The sequence below is a fragment of the Thermobia domestica genome, chromosome 17 (genome assembly GCF_964235325.1).
Source record: "Thermobia domestica chromosome 17, izTheDome1.hap1.1, whole genome shotgun sequence".
NCBI lineage: Eukaryota > Metazoa > Arthropoda > Insecta > Zygentoma > Lepismatidae > Thermobia > Thermobia domestica.
The window spans coordinates 170,665,131-170,679,850 of record NC_137470.1 but is presented as its reverse complement, the minus strand read 5'-3'; the positions used below and the strand labels follow the sequence as shown (position 1 = coordinate 170,679,850).

General features: G+C 37.2%; 1 protein-coding gene across 2 annotated transcripts in view; it reads left to right on the top strand.

Annotated features, from left to right (window-relative positions):
• Nucleotides 1–14,720, top strand: part of LOC145674494 (uncharacterized) — a 277,738-nt gene that overhangs the window by 211,893 nt on the left and 51,125 nt on the right. The window contains exon 1 of one of the 2 annotated variants that reach the window (XM_081744625.1): nucleotides 8,015–8,151. The exons of the other annotated variant lie outside the window; for it this stretch is intronic. The gene's annotated coding sequence lies outside the window, so the exon portion shown is untranslated. Of the gene's footprint in view, nucleotides 1–8,014; nucleotides 8,152–14,720 lie in introns of those variants that run through there. 2 annotated transcript variants of the gene reach the window in all.

The following is a 14,720-nucleotide window of genomic DNA, read 5'->3' as shown; positions in this document are numbered from 1 at the left end:
ACCGCACTTGTGATATTACTAGCATTGTCATAGACAATTGCATGTATTTTATCTAAAATATTCCACTACTCTGCAACATGGGCTAAGTGCTGAGTTAGGTTTACCCTTGTGTGCCTCACTTCTATTTCAATTATTTGAAGGACTGAACTTATTGAACTTAGATGGAAGCATATAGTGGGTTGTGATTGTAATATAACTTTCCGTAGCCTGCGAAGCCCAGCTATCTGTTGTCAAATCAATCGATTCCGCAGCCACACTTCTCCTTAGAAAACAAGGCCTCAATACGGCGAGTTACGTATTGGATGGTGAGTGGTAACTTGGTTCTACTTCATTCATAAATTCAAGAAACCGAATTGCTTCAACGAAAGACAAAGGAAGAAGAATCCTTTGGTACCGTATTACTTATTTTACTACTGTATTGTAATGAAACCATGAACTGAGAATTTAAAAATAATGTGATGCATGTATCCAAAAGTTAAAATATTACAGAAAACTTAGTTCCATCTTCACCTACCAAATTGCCATTATAATTTTGATGAAAAAATTATTTTTTTAAATTCTCAGTTCATGGTTTCATTAGACTATCAAGTACCTCTGGTCTTGCGGAAGAACAAGGTTTAGGGTCTCTGAGATCAGACAGAATTCTTTTCTGTTTCTTACGAACTACTATGTTCCCTTATTTGTAAAACATTTTTTCTGGTATCTTTCTGTTACTTTAGATGCATTTGAGCGTGCGCCAGGTGAAGCGATAATCTAAGATATAGAAGTAGCAGCACCTAGATTATCATCTACGTTTATGAAATAATAATAATAATAATAATAATAATAATAATAATAATAATAATAATAATAATAATAATAATAAAACACTTTGATTGCATTAGGAGTTCACAATTTAGTAACAAAACATGAATGTAGAATAATAAGTAGAGCAACCCACATTATGCTTTATTTTTTTCCAAATTATGCTTTATTATGCTTTATTATTAATTTCAATCATTGTTTTACATCAATCGTGTATAACGTATAATATTTACTATACATTAAATATTCTAAATATCTTGATCTATTTATTAATATTTTATGCAACCAGTTTCTTTCATATTTAATGAACTTTCTACCTAATGCACTGTAAAGAGAGGCTTTACTCGAGTCAGTTTTTTTTTTAATCACTTGTGTGTGCTTTAGAGGTGCATATATACAGAAAGGGAAAGTAAAAGATGCCACCAATAAGTACAGAAAGTGCTCAACTTCAAGAGGTACACATAACATTATAGTGTGGAGTTCTTGTGTACTATTCATTGTTGGAAGTTTTCTTCTTTTTGTCCTTTATTCTTTTCTCCACGTCAAAAGATTAGACCAAAAAGTTTACAAAAATAAAAATAAGCTTTTCATTGTTGCATTGTTATGTTCTCAATGATTTTGCACTGTAACTATTGTTTCTTAAAAATATTAATACAGTATGTTAAACTTGAAGTTAAAGAGATTTTTTAAAGAAATGTGCTATATCTTTTAAATTATGTTTTATGCTTTATTTTCTAAAATTATGCTTTTAAAATTAGTTTCTTCTGGACCCTTAGACAGCCACAACCATGTTCAAGGTACCAACCATATGTGTAAATGGCTATTATGCTTTTTATGCTTTTGTATGCTTTTGGGTTGCTCTAATAATAAGTAAAACTTTCAAATGCATACAAAATCATAGATAATAAGTCAGCATTGAGAATTGAATTGATGTATCGATAACTAGGTGGAATCGTCCTTCAGTTTAAGAGAAAGTAGCGGAAAAAGTTACGAAGAGAATTATGTGGAATAGATCATTATATGAATAGCTGGCGCTAGTTTCAAGTAGTGCTACATACTATGGTATTTATCTCAATAGTACCGGTATTTGGAATTTGTGACGCTTATAGTTGCAAGATGGTAACACTAGGGTAAAGTGTAAAATTGAATTACATCAGTAGAATTGAATTTATCTTAGGGTTAAAAAGTCTATGGCACAGGTCGGATGTAACTGAGTAATAAACTTACAGGAAAAAAAAACATCGGGACGATAGGGTGCTCGAATCGAACATCGGCCTTCTGAATGTTAATCCGATGTTCTAACGCCTGAGCTCAGTTGGAATACGTAGTGTACTCCCGCCAATACTACTGCGTGTGGATTCTATAGAATCAATCTAGGGCGCCAATTTCTCTGTAACTTTGGGGATCCATTCAGATGCAGAAGGTATATATGAGGGTTTTAAGACAAAACTAATTTCAAATTGTGCAAAATATTGTATATTTGTAAATAGAATGCGGGGTCCACATTAACTTTGAGGGGGCTACCCCGGCCCCCCAGGATCTGTGACCTTGACAGATCACTGTGATCACAATAAGCAATGAAGAAATGGTTGGAATATAAACATACCAGTTGTATTAATAACACACTGCCGGCTCTACTGCCAGAGTTCTGCTCTCAGGTACACGCATAATCGGGGATTCCCCGAAACACACGCATGATGGGAATTTGCCGGTGCAAACGAATGATCTGCAAGCCCTCACGCAAACAAAAAAAGTACATGATTAAGCAAGTGTACAAATAGATGTAGGAGGAAGGAATGTTTCGTCGCTGATTTACTCTATCTTTTCTCTCCTGTCCAATGTTAAGTTTGAGTTGCGTTTCTTTAGCACTAGATGGTGAAGAGCATTGCCTCATTTACAGGTTGTTTTCGCGTAGCATTTTTCGTTATATTTCTTAATGTAAGACGACCAATGTCACTATTCCAAGTGAACATTTTCATTTTCCGGAAAATTTCCGTTTCCGTTTTTCCGAAAAAATTTCCATTTCCGTTTTTCCGGAAAATTTTCCGCCTTCCGATTTCCGGAAAATTTTCCGTTTCCGTTTTTCCGGAAAATTTTCCGCCTTCCGATTTTCCGGAAAATTTTCCGTTTCCGATTTTCCGGAAAATTTTCCGTTTCCGTTTTTCCGGAAAATTTTCCGCCTTCCGATTTTCCGGAAAATTTTCCGTTTCCGATTTTCCGGAAAATTTTCCGCCTTCCGATTTTCCGGAAAATTTTCCGTTTTCAATTTTCCGGTTTCCGGAAAAAATATTTTCCGTTTTCCGTTTTTCCGGAAAATGTGGCCATCCCTAGTGTATACATGAGAATGTATTTTGTTTATGTCAAGGCGAAAGGGGACACGTATGGTGTGGAAAACGCAATCAGATGGACGTGATTTATGACGTGGGTGGCTGGACTTTTTAAAAAAGAAAACAAAGGAGCCAAGTGTCTGATTTCGTTCTTAAAGCCAAACAATCTACAAAGACCTTGGACAACACGTGATATGCGCTTGTCGTGTTAATCTTGATATTGCTGGATTCCAATCAACATCCACCAGCTCTAATAGATTCATTCCCATGGTTTCAGTATTACTTTCTTCTTTCCCGTTTTTTAAATTTTATTTTCTTCTTTTTTATTTTTGTTTTATTATCGCTCGAATATTAAAGATTCTCTTGAATTTGTGTCTCAGTCGTAGATGTATTTGATATTTCGGTGCATTTCACTGTAATTACCTTCAAAGTTTCGGCTTTCCTTCGTTTACTTTCTGGTAGCTGTGACTTTGAAAGTACCACTGGAAACTCTTTTACAATATCCACAAATGCACTTTGATTGAAGCTATCGTTGCTACTTGCCCCTTCCATGGCTTTTAAGATACTACGCCATAGGTTAAAAACAACGAAATGACTGCGCGATGAATGGGAGAAATGAGTAATCACTTCTTTTATTGATACGACTCAGTGCTACGTGCAGAGGAAGCGCGAGTAAACGTTTATAAATCTGGAGCAGACTAGACCTGAGTAGTGGCTTGTTTTATTGATACGAAATTGAGGGAGGAGATTATTCCAGCTGTAGTTACTCCGATTCTCGAGCAGGAATTCTCAGGAGTAGTTGGCAAGGGATAGCAGGGTTGGTAATTGAATGGGTATTTACTTGTTAATACAATAATTTCACACACATATATAATAATCTTGTTCCAATAATAATTTTGTTTGCTGAGCCTCTCTTGCAGAAGAGGGGAAAATGACTTTTTATTGTCTTAGAAATATTATCGGTGTCCATTAACAGGAATATTCATTTGCAGTTATTAACTTGTAAGACAGAGACGGTTATGGCGTGCAGAATGGGAACCGGTCAAAACCCCCACAGCCAAAACCCCCACACTCAAGAAATGTCAAAACGCCCACACAAACGGTCATAACCCCCACACAAATGGACAAATCTCCCAAACGCACGAACGGTCAAAACCCCCACAGCCAAAACCCCCACACTCAAGAAATGTCAAAACGCCCACACGATCGGTCATAACCCCCACACTAATGGACAAATCTCCCAAATACACGAACGGTCATAACCCCCACAGCCAAAACCCCCACACTGGTAGTCGGTCATAATCTCCAACGGTCATAACTCCCACACAAATGGACAAAACAGCCACACATAGCAACGGTCACAATCCCCACATAAATTGACAAAACCCCCACACAAATGGACAAAACTCCCACATGCAGAAATAGTCACAACTGCCACACAAATTGACAAAAACCCCATACTCATGTATTGCCCTTGTACTTTTTAATAACATTTTTTATTCCACTTAAACTGATGTTGCAACTATTCTTCTTGGGCGTCATAAAGAGCCGCAACAAAGACGTGAAATGACGATCATTTCAGAGTGTGGGGGATTTGTCCGATTTTGTGGGAGTTTTGTCCATTTATGTGGGGATTATGACCGTTGCTATGTGTGGCTGTTTTGTCCATTTGTGTGGGGGTTTTGACCGATTGTGTGGGCGTTTTGACATTTCTTGAGTGTGGGGGTTTTGACCGTTCGTGCGTTTGGGAGATTTGTCCATTTATGTGGGGGTTATGACCGATCGTGTGGGCGTTTTGACATTTCTTGAGTCTGGGGGTTTTGGCTGTGGGGGTTTTGACCGTTCGTGCGTTTGGGAGATTTGTCCATTTGTGTGGAGGTTATGACCGTTTGTGTGGGTGTTTTGACATTTCTTGAGTGTGGGGGTTTTGGCTGTGGGGGTTTTGACCTAGACCCTGCAGAATATAAAATGAAATGAAATATTTGAGTTTTACGTCCCACGATTATGCCGGTTAGGCTGAAGGAGACGGTGATCATAAAATATAAAAGAAATGGTGGTATGGGGAAAGTGGGAGGAAACGGGAGATCCCCGAGGAAACCCACGCACGGGGTGTTTGTCCACCACGAAGTTCACTTGGTGCGAGCTTGGATCGAACCAGGGACCCCATGCATCACAGGTGAAAGCTCTCCAAGTGAACTTTGTGGTGGTCAAACACCGTGTGTGTGGGTTTTCTCGGGGTTATCCCGTTTCCTCCCACTTTCTTCATTACACCATTTCGTTCATCTATCATCATCACCGTCTTCTTTAGCTTAACCGGCATAATCGTGGGACGTAAAACTCAAAGATTTCATTTTAACATCAGGTGCGAGCGAATTGACGTACGAATTTAGAGTTTACACGATTCTGTTTATTAGAAAAACTTCCCTCCCTGTGAAGGACAACGACTTGCTTTCCTTTTCTGCAGTAGTAAGTGGTGGGAGGTAGGGGAGTTTCCTATCAGGTTATGTGGAACAGACTTTAGTAGATTAACCAATCCTAATCGCTATTCCCTTCACACCTATCTCAACCTCTTTCAACATCACAATCTGTCTCTTTTGTATATGTTCAATTTTATTTAAATGCAACCCAGGTCAGATCCCACAGTTTGTGCTCTACCAAATCCTGGGCTCAACTTGTCAGTTCTGACATCCCCAATGTATGATTCATTTATACGTTATCTGAGCTATTGAACTGACAAAAGGCGGCTGCACATGGCTCCATTAAACATTCCTTCCAAACATTCCTTGCATTATAAAACATGCGTTTTCAGTTATGCGTTTGCTGTGCGTTGTCCAAAAACTACAAGATTTACAAATGTAACATACGATTTTACGTACGCCACATACATTTTTTTCTTTCAGTGTGCAACTGAAATCTCATTCAATGTTCCAAAAATTTTCCAATAAAGAATAAAATTCCACGGTTACTATAGATTTTCAAAAATATATAGATCATAGATTCTTTTGTCGGGGGGCATGGTGACCCCACCTCTGGCGCGTGGGGTCTCTGGTTCGATCCCCAGCCAAGTAAGTTTGTGGTGGACGATATCGTATCCGTGGGTTTTTTTGGAGTTTTTCCGTTTTCCCTACTTTCTCATTCCACCAGTTTTTCCATCATTATTCATTTACTTTAAGCATCGTCTCCCTTAGCCTAAAGGACATAATCATGGGACGTTAAACTGAAAGATTTCATTTTTAAATAATTTTTGTCAGCTAAGAAAGTGGAGGGTCTCGGCCCCTGGCCCCGGATTAGATCCACCACTGGGTGTTAATGTTTATCTTGCCGTTAGTATGAAGTTGAATGATTTAATTATTCTGTACCCTTAAACTAACGTAAATTTCTAACGTTTATTTTCTCTTTGATTTATCGGTAACCAGCTTCCTTCTATTTAGATCACCGTTTATTGCTTGGTATCTTGTGCTCTCGGCCACATGCAGGCTTTTGAGATTAATTGTTATTTGTCATTGGATTGCCAAATGAGTCTTTTGGATATGGATTCTTAATTAATGAATGGATAAGGAATATTTTTTTGTGGGTGCTCATTATACCTCAGCAGGTAATTATGGTACATATTAATGGATCTCTTTATTATTAGTATTAATAGTATTAATATAAGTTACTATGTTTATTATACAGCCACACACCAAAAGAAAATAAAAGTTCTGTGCAGCGGACATGATGGTTTGGATTCGATGCATTTTCTTACTCAGAATCCCAATTTCGAAACCCCAAGACAATCGACCGTCAACTTTTTTTATGGGCGAAAAACTTAAGCGATTTTGGAGAGGGAGAATACACGTAAGAAAACTAGTGGTGGGCACAAAAACCGGTTTTCTGTTTTTAGAAAAACCGAAACAGGTTTTTGAAAATGTTCAAAAAACCGGTTTCGGTTTTCTTCAAAACCGGTTCGGTTTTCTCCGAAACCGGTTATCGGTTTTCTCCAAAACCAGTTCGGTTTTTCCACCTGATCCGATTTCGGTTTTCTTCAAAACCGATTCCGCTTTTTTTTTAAATTTGTTCTATTTCTGACCAGAATGGTGTTTCGTTGTTCTCCGGAAACCGAATCAATTTCCACAGAAATAGTTTTGTGTGTGTTCGAAAAGTTTTCACCGAAACCAGTTTCGGAGAAAAACTGAACCGGTTTTTGGAGAAAACCGAAATATCGGTTTTCGGTTTTTGTAGAAACCGGTTTTCGTTTTTTATAAAAACCGATTTTGCCCATCCCTAAAGAAAAAAAACACGTTTTTCGCCCATAAAACAAAATTGACGAGGTCAATCGTCTTGGGGTTTCGAAATTTGAATTCTGTGTAACAAATTATATCGAATCCATACCCTAGGGTCCGGTGCAAAGAACTTTGTGTGTGTTTGTGTGTGGCTGTTATTAATATTCATTTCCGCGTGCTATTGATATTACTACTGTTAACGCACGCAGTAAGGTTTATGGTCCTTCTCTAAGTCAACTGCCGATTAGCGCTGTGACTTGATTGTCAGTTGGTTAATCAATAAGTAAATGTAGTATCTTATTTATGAATTAGTTACTGCTGCTGAACAATTAACTATCAATTAATGCATTTACAATTAATTTAATGTTCTTTCCTTGATTCATAAAGGACCAGCCCTGAAGTTTTTGGTTGACAAAAGTGATTGCAGTCTCAGCTATCAGTTGTGTTAATCTGATGAGAATAAACTAAGAAATTGGTATAAATTTTGTTTCAAGGTGTTCCTTAGTAAATTCTAGGCGGCTGAAAACGTGCACAAGAAAGAAAAGAATCTCGTAGCAATAGCGGATGTTGAGTTCCGGTCGCGGTCACTGATAAAACGTATTTGTGATTTCTTCTTTGTTCAGTCTTTCATTTTACATCATACGTTTTGAGTTATGAAAAGTGGAATTTTCAGCATGAGAGCCATGCAAGATCTGTGCTACCATTGATCGGACACACAGCTCCAATTCAGAATTGGTTTTAAGTTTTCCGCATAGTATGTAAGTACCGTAATCCTTTCTCATAAGATATTTTAGTCATTCGAATTTCTTGGCGGCGAAACAACGAGGTGATGAATAGTTCTTGTTTTTCTTTTTAATGCCAACTTAAATTCAGTTTATGAACACTGAACAAGGTTCGTTTGTAATTCGGAGCTCCCTCGTGGCTAAGCGGTTAGTGTACGCGCCTTTGGTGTGAAAGATCCGGGTTCGATTCCCGGCGGGAGCTCATGTGGTTCGAATTTCACGTTAATCAGTAGGTCCACGTTTCATATAGCGTTGCTGCTGAAAGGAACTCTAAACTAAAATCAACTCAACTCAGCTCGTTTGTAAGTCGACCACACTCCATTCCACCCCTCACATTCGCTTCCGTTTTCGGAATTCTTTCCCAGACAGAACATTCATAGATTTGCAGCAAATATACATTCTATGTGCAGAGAGATAGTGGTCTATACATACGAAGTGTCTTCAAAAAGTATCGAACCTTATTTTTTCCCGCGTAAACCAATAAAGCGCGGGAGACTTTCTTCGGTGTAGAAGTAGAGCGGACAGTCATGCGCAGTCGTGAATTTTAGTGTCAGTCGCTGGCAGTCGGAAAACGAGTGAAGACGTGTAGTGAGCGGTCAAATGGTTAGCGGGTCAAATGGGTCAAGATTTGTGAGTGGGTTGTGGGTCAACAGGATGTGATCCACCACCCACCGTGACCCACTGCAACCTACCACATACTGTGAACCATTCTGACCCACCGACCTACCATGACCCACTCTAACCCACCGACTCATTCCGAGCAACCGACCCACTCTGCTCAGTGCATTGTAGACAGCATCTTCTGAACACTGGTGAATTTGTCTACGTTTTACTTTCAAGGTCTCCATTTCTCTTCTTTTTTTTTTTTTTTTTTCATTTGATTCTGTTTACTTACCTGAGATAAGTATATCTAAGTGAAATATGAATTTCAAGCACTTTTGGATATTGATACTTGTATTAATAGCAATAGAACTTACTACTTAATTTTCGAGACACACACCTCTGAGTTTTTAGAGGAGTTAACTACGTATTAGAAAAAAATACATTTTTGAAGCACCTGTAATATAGGAATTATTATATAAAAAATGAATGTAACTACGTGTGCCTTATCAACACGGCCAAATGTCGAAGTCAAATGAAATGACTTTTAGTATATACTTAGTCCTTAGTCCAAACTTGCATGTTATCCTATCCCTTTCATTATACTACATATCCTGAGGGAAGAGCGGGGGTCCGAATTTTTGTTAAAAAAAAGGAATATCTCACAAGCCGTTCAACTTAGGGAGCTGAAATTCAGTATATTAACTCTTTATTAAAAACAAACAGAACATGTGCTGGCATTTTTTAAAAATTATCTTTTAGAGGGGGGGTCACTTTTTATATATGAAAGATTGGTAATGGATTGATTTCTAAGAATAATCGAAAATGAACGATATTAGTTTCGAAATAGATTCAGAAACAATTATTAATTGAGAAACAATTAATATAGTATTTCGCTTTATATATTCATTGTTTTCTAGTATAATAATTTGTGAAGCTTGTGTTTATTAAATGGATCGCTCAGAATACAAGACAGTCAATCCATAAAGTTCTGAGAAAAATAGACAAAATTTGTACTGTAATTTGTGTAATCACTAAAACACCACGTTAAATTTAAGTTACAAATATGCATAATTGCAATTATTATGAATATTTATTCAAAAGTAGTTTACCTAAAGCAAAGAAGAGACTTACTAAAAATTAGGTACAAAGTTGAATAACACAAATAAGCCATTAGTAATACAAGTATACATTTTCCATAACACGTAATTTTCCACCTTAAAATAAATCTGAAATATGGTTTATTTCCTGTTGGTAACTTTTTCGTGGTAAATCATCCGCAGCGGAATGATGTCCATCCTTCAGCCAAGAAATAACTAGCTCGTCTACTTTGAGCTTGTCTAGTGGTGGGCCATTAACATTGATGAACAACAAGTTAGACAATGTTTGAGCACTTAGTCTATTTCTAATATCAGTCATCTGTAAATTCATAAGGGAAAATCCTCGTTCGCACCCTGTCGTGGAAATCGATAATACTTCTACCCGATTTCTGCAACTCCTCATCGACAATCTGCTTGTTACACTTAAGTCTGATAACGATTTTTCTTGGTCAGTTTTGAAATACTCAGCAAGAGGTATCATCTCTCTATCACCATACAGCATCTTTTCCATATCGACCATGTCAGTTGGCAATGTCGACTTATGGAGAACAGAAACTTCATCTACCACGCCTTTGATAGGGAATCTTGTGAATAAATTATCAATTAAAGCCTGATAAACTGATGAATTCTTATTTGTTTATAAATTTAATTTTTGTAATTACTCATAAAGGTTGGATGCCATTACCAAGTTCCCTCCCCCCTCTAGAAAGCGAAAGGGAACGAGGTTCCTGATAAGTGTTCAGAGGTGAATGGGAATTTCCCTCCTTCTTCCCCTTCAATTACGGCACTGATGTTTGCCATCTGCCAAATTACTATGAATTTCAATTAAATTATCATAGTATAATTATTTCCTTGTTGAATTATCAATACTTTTCAGTGGAAAAAAGGATGAAATTTCAAAGTTCCAAATCAAAGTAAGTAGACCAACATAAAGGGGAAAAAAGTGTAAAATTTTTCATATAATTATGCGTACGGTCCGAACTTAAAATTTCCATATAATTAAGCTTACAGTTCAAATTTTATGCCTTTTTTTCTCACAACTTTATTGGTTGATTGCTCTGTGCTGTAAGCGCTCCATATAATAAACATAAGCTTCAGCAATTATTATATTAGAAATCAATGGATATATGAAGCCAAGCACTGTATTTTTTTCTGATTTTTTTCTTAAATAACATCGATCATTTTCAATCATTCTTACAAACCGACTCACTACCAATTTTCCATATATAGAAAGTCCCCCCCCCCACATAAAGGAGAATTTAAAAAATGCTAGGACACATTCTGTTTATTTTCAATAAAGAGTTAATACACTGAATTTCAGCTCCGTAAGTTTAACGGCGTGCGAGATACTCATTTTTTTCTCAAAAATTCGGATCCTCACTACCTCCTAAGGATATTATGTATTATAATGAATGCAATATAACACCCTAGTTTGGAATAAGACCTAAGTATATACCAAAAGTCATTTCATTTGACTTTGCAATTTGACCGTGATGATCAGACACATATAGTTACATTCAATTTTTTATATAATAATTTATATATTACAGTGATTCAAAAATGTATTTTTTCCAGTAGTTAGCTCCCCTAAAAACTCACAGATCACGAAAGCTAAGTAGTAGTATAAGTCCTATTGCTATTATTACAGATAAAAATATCAATATCCAAAAGTGCCTGAAGTTCTTTTTTCACTTGGTTAGATATCTTACCTCAGGTAAATAGACAGAAACAAATGGAAAAGGAAGGGAAATGAAGGTCTTGAAAGTAAAACGAAGACAAATTTACCAGTCTTCAGAAGATACTGTCTGCAATGCAGTGAGCAGAGTGAGTCGGTAGATCATACTGAGTCGGTGGGTCGCAGTGGGTCATGGTGGATGGTGGGTCGCAGTGGGTCACGGTGGGTCACAGTAGGCCATGGTATGTGGTTGGTCGCAGTGGGTCACGGTGGGTGGTGGGTTACAGTGGATCACATGCTGTTGACCCACGACTCACTGGCCCACTCAGAAAACTTGACCCACTTGACCCACTGACCCACTCCATCTCTGGTTCTGAGTAATAACTTTGTTGTATCTTGACAAGCATGGTACAGTCTGCTACATTTTACTTTCGTTCGTATGATATGCCACAATATTTTACGTGACAAAACGAGACGAGACGAGACGAGCATATTTTTTCGAGACGAGACAAGACAGCCTGGTGTCTCGTCTCGTGGCAACACTAAACGTCAATATTAACTTTTGAAATAATTAGTCACCTTCAAAACAAAAGCTTTGGAGTTTATGCCTGGTGGCCAGGTGTTTAAAGGTTTCTAAAATAAGCGAATAATTGTCATTTGAAGTTGTGCAAACACTGTCAATAATGTGTAAAATGTCCCACCTATATGTAAATGTCATTTCTGTCCCCACACGAATTGGAAAAATTTACATTTTGATAGACTTGACAAACCGTTTGGACATAAGATTATCAAAAATATTATCAAAAGTAGTTTCTAAAATATATCCAAAGCATGTTCAAACACTGATTTATTTTATGCAATTTGGGGTACAAGTATGTACCCATTCAAAAATTCAATTTCAAATTCCTAATTTCGTCCAGACATCGAAGAATATTTGGAAACTCCAAGTCGATTGAAAATTTAGTGATTTTGATTCACTAAGTTTTCAATTATCGACTTGGAGTTTGCAAATATTCTTCTATGTCTGGTCTTGAAAACATTCGATACGTCTTTTAAAAGAGGACACAATGAGAAACATCAGCAGAACTTTACCAACGACACACGATTCTCTATAAGATAAAATCATTTAGAAATATTTGTCATATATATATTTCTTCACAATATGTTAGATGTCGTTCTGCATGAGAATATAATCCTAACACCTACCACTAATTGTATATTCATTACGTTTGTAGTGCTCAACTGTAGCGACACCTAGCGACTAGTTCGTAAGTCAAAAGGTGGAGTGCAACCAGCACAAGGGGCCTCATTCCAGTAAGTCTTCGCACGATTTGTGGGGGGCAAAGGAACACAAAACATGAAGAAATGAATTAAAAGTTATTATCGCAAACTCAGACACAAATTTTGCGAGGAGTTGGCACAAACCATAACAGAATGAGTTCCAAAGTATTACATTTGAATAGGCCGTGAAAAGCACGTAAATGGACGTTACTCCTGACTAGTGGCGTATTTAATGGGCTATCGGGCTCAAGTCCCCCCCCGAAATAGATTTGTTGGTTTTTCGCATTCCACGTACACTATAATTCTCCTTATCATTTCTAAGAATTTAATTGACTTTCCATTTTCTTGTGCTCTTTGTTGAGAAATAATACTTTATTTGTCAAATTTCATATCATGTAAGAACTGATTTCCTTTTTCTTTCTTTTGTCCATTCTACTCTTTTGTTTCTTTTTTTAATTTTTACTTTCTTTCGTTTCTCCTATTATACTTTCGACCGTTGTTAGTTGTAATTCAAATCGGTAGTCGTTAAATGTACATGTTAAATGAATCTTGTAGCTGTCATTAAAAAAATCTTGAAACCCTACCATATTTTACCATGTAAACATAGTCTTGAAAGGAACACAATACACTTTTTCCATCTTGCAAAGGGTTGAACCATGCGCAACTATCTGGGACGTCTTGCTTGCTATCGCCCTCCCACTGATATAAAGGAAAAAAAACAGTTCCGTCGCTTCCAAAACAATGGATCCTTTTGAACAGGGAGGGAAAGTGCGCCAAAATACACGTTTTTTAATAAGGAGGTTCACTGTTTGTCCATTAGAGAGCAGTGATGCATGTGTGGAGACACCTTTCTTGCTTTGAAGAAGTTGTAACATCTAAATAGTAAATAGAAAGATCGGGTTACAAGTTTTTTTTTTTTTTTTTTTTTTTTTATGACAGCTACAAGGTTCATTTCACGTGGCAATGTGGCATAAGAGGAGCTGATAAGCGAAACTGATGTTCCACACCAACTTTCACGGCTATTAATATAACGGGACTTTAGTTATTATAGCAAAAGAATATTTACATCGTTTAGTCGTAAAGCCAGGTAAATATTTGAATTAAAGAAACTAAAGAGGGGAGAATAAGTAGCCCGGAAAATTAGGTAGGCCAAGAGGACGTTTCCTATTTCTTCTATGAATAGGATAAAAGGTTAGATTCACTGCTAAATTTTTGTGTGTGTAAATAATTGTGCTATCATATCACATAAGACTCACCAGTCTGCAATTCTTGTCATTAAAACTGCAATCAGCATATTTCAACTTCAAGTTGTCTCAACACTTTCTTTCAGATAAAAACGTACACAGACAAGACTGAATATTTTCATTTGATTTCTAAAATGAAATCAGTTAAGCTGAAATGAGTTGAGTTGATTTTGAGTTTAACGTCCCGTTCAGCAGCGAGGCTATATGAGACGTGGACCTACTGATTAACGTGGAATCCGAACCACATGAGCTCCCGCCGGGAATCGAACCCGGGCCTCCCACGCCAAAGGCGCGTATGCTAACCGCTTAGCCACGGAGGAGCTCTCTAAGCTGAAATGAGATTGCAAATATTCAACATGTGTTTGCAGAAGCGTGATATCAGATTCGCCTGGGGGCAGGTAATCCTCCACCAACATATGAGTTTCACGATTCTTCCTAGTATATTAATAGACACTCAATTGAAATATAATTAATTTTCAAACTCAGGTAGGCAATTGCCCTTCCTGCTTCCCCGTGTTGTACATAGCCCCCGGAAAAAGTCCTAAAATACGCCACTGCTGGTGACTCACGAGGTGGGGAAGATTCGCATTTGTACGTAATTACACCGGGAACGGTAGAAATGTAGTTTTTGTTGTTTTATGATTA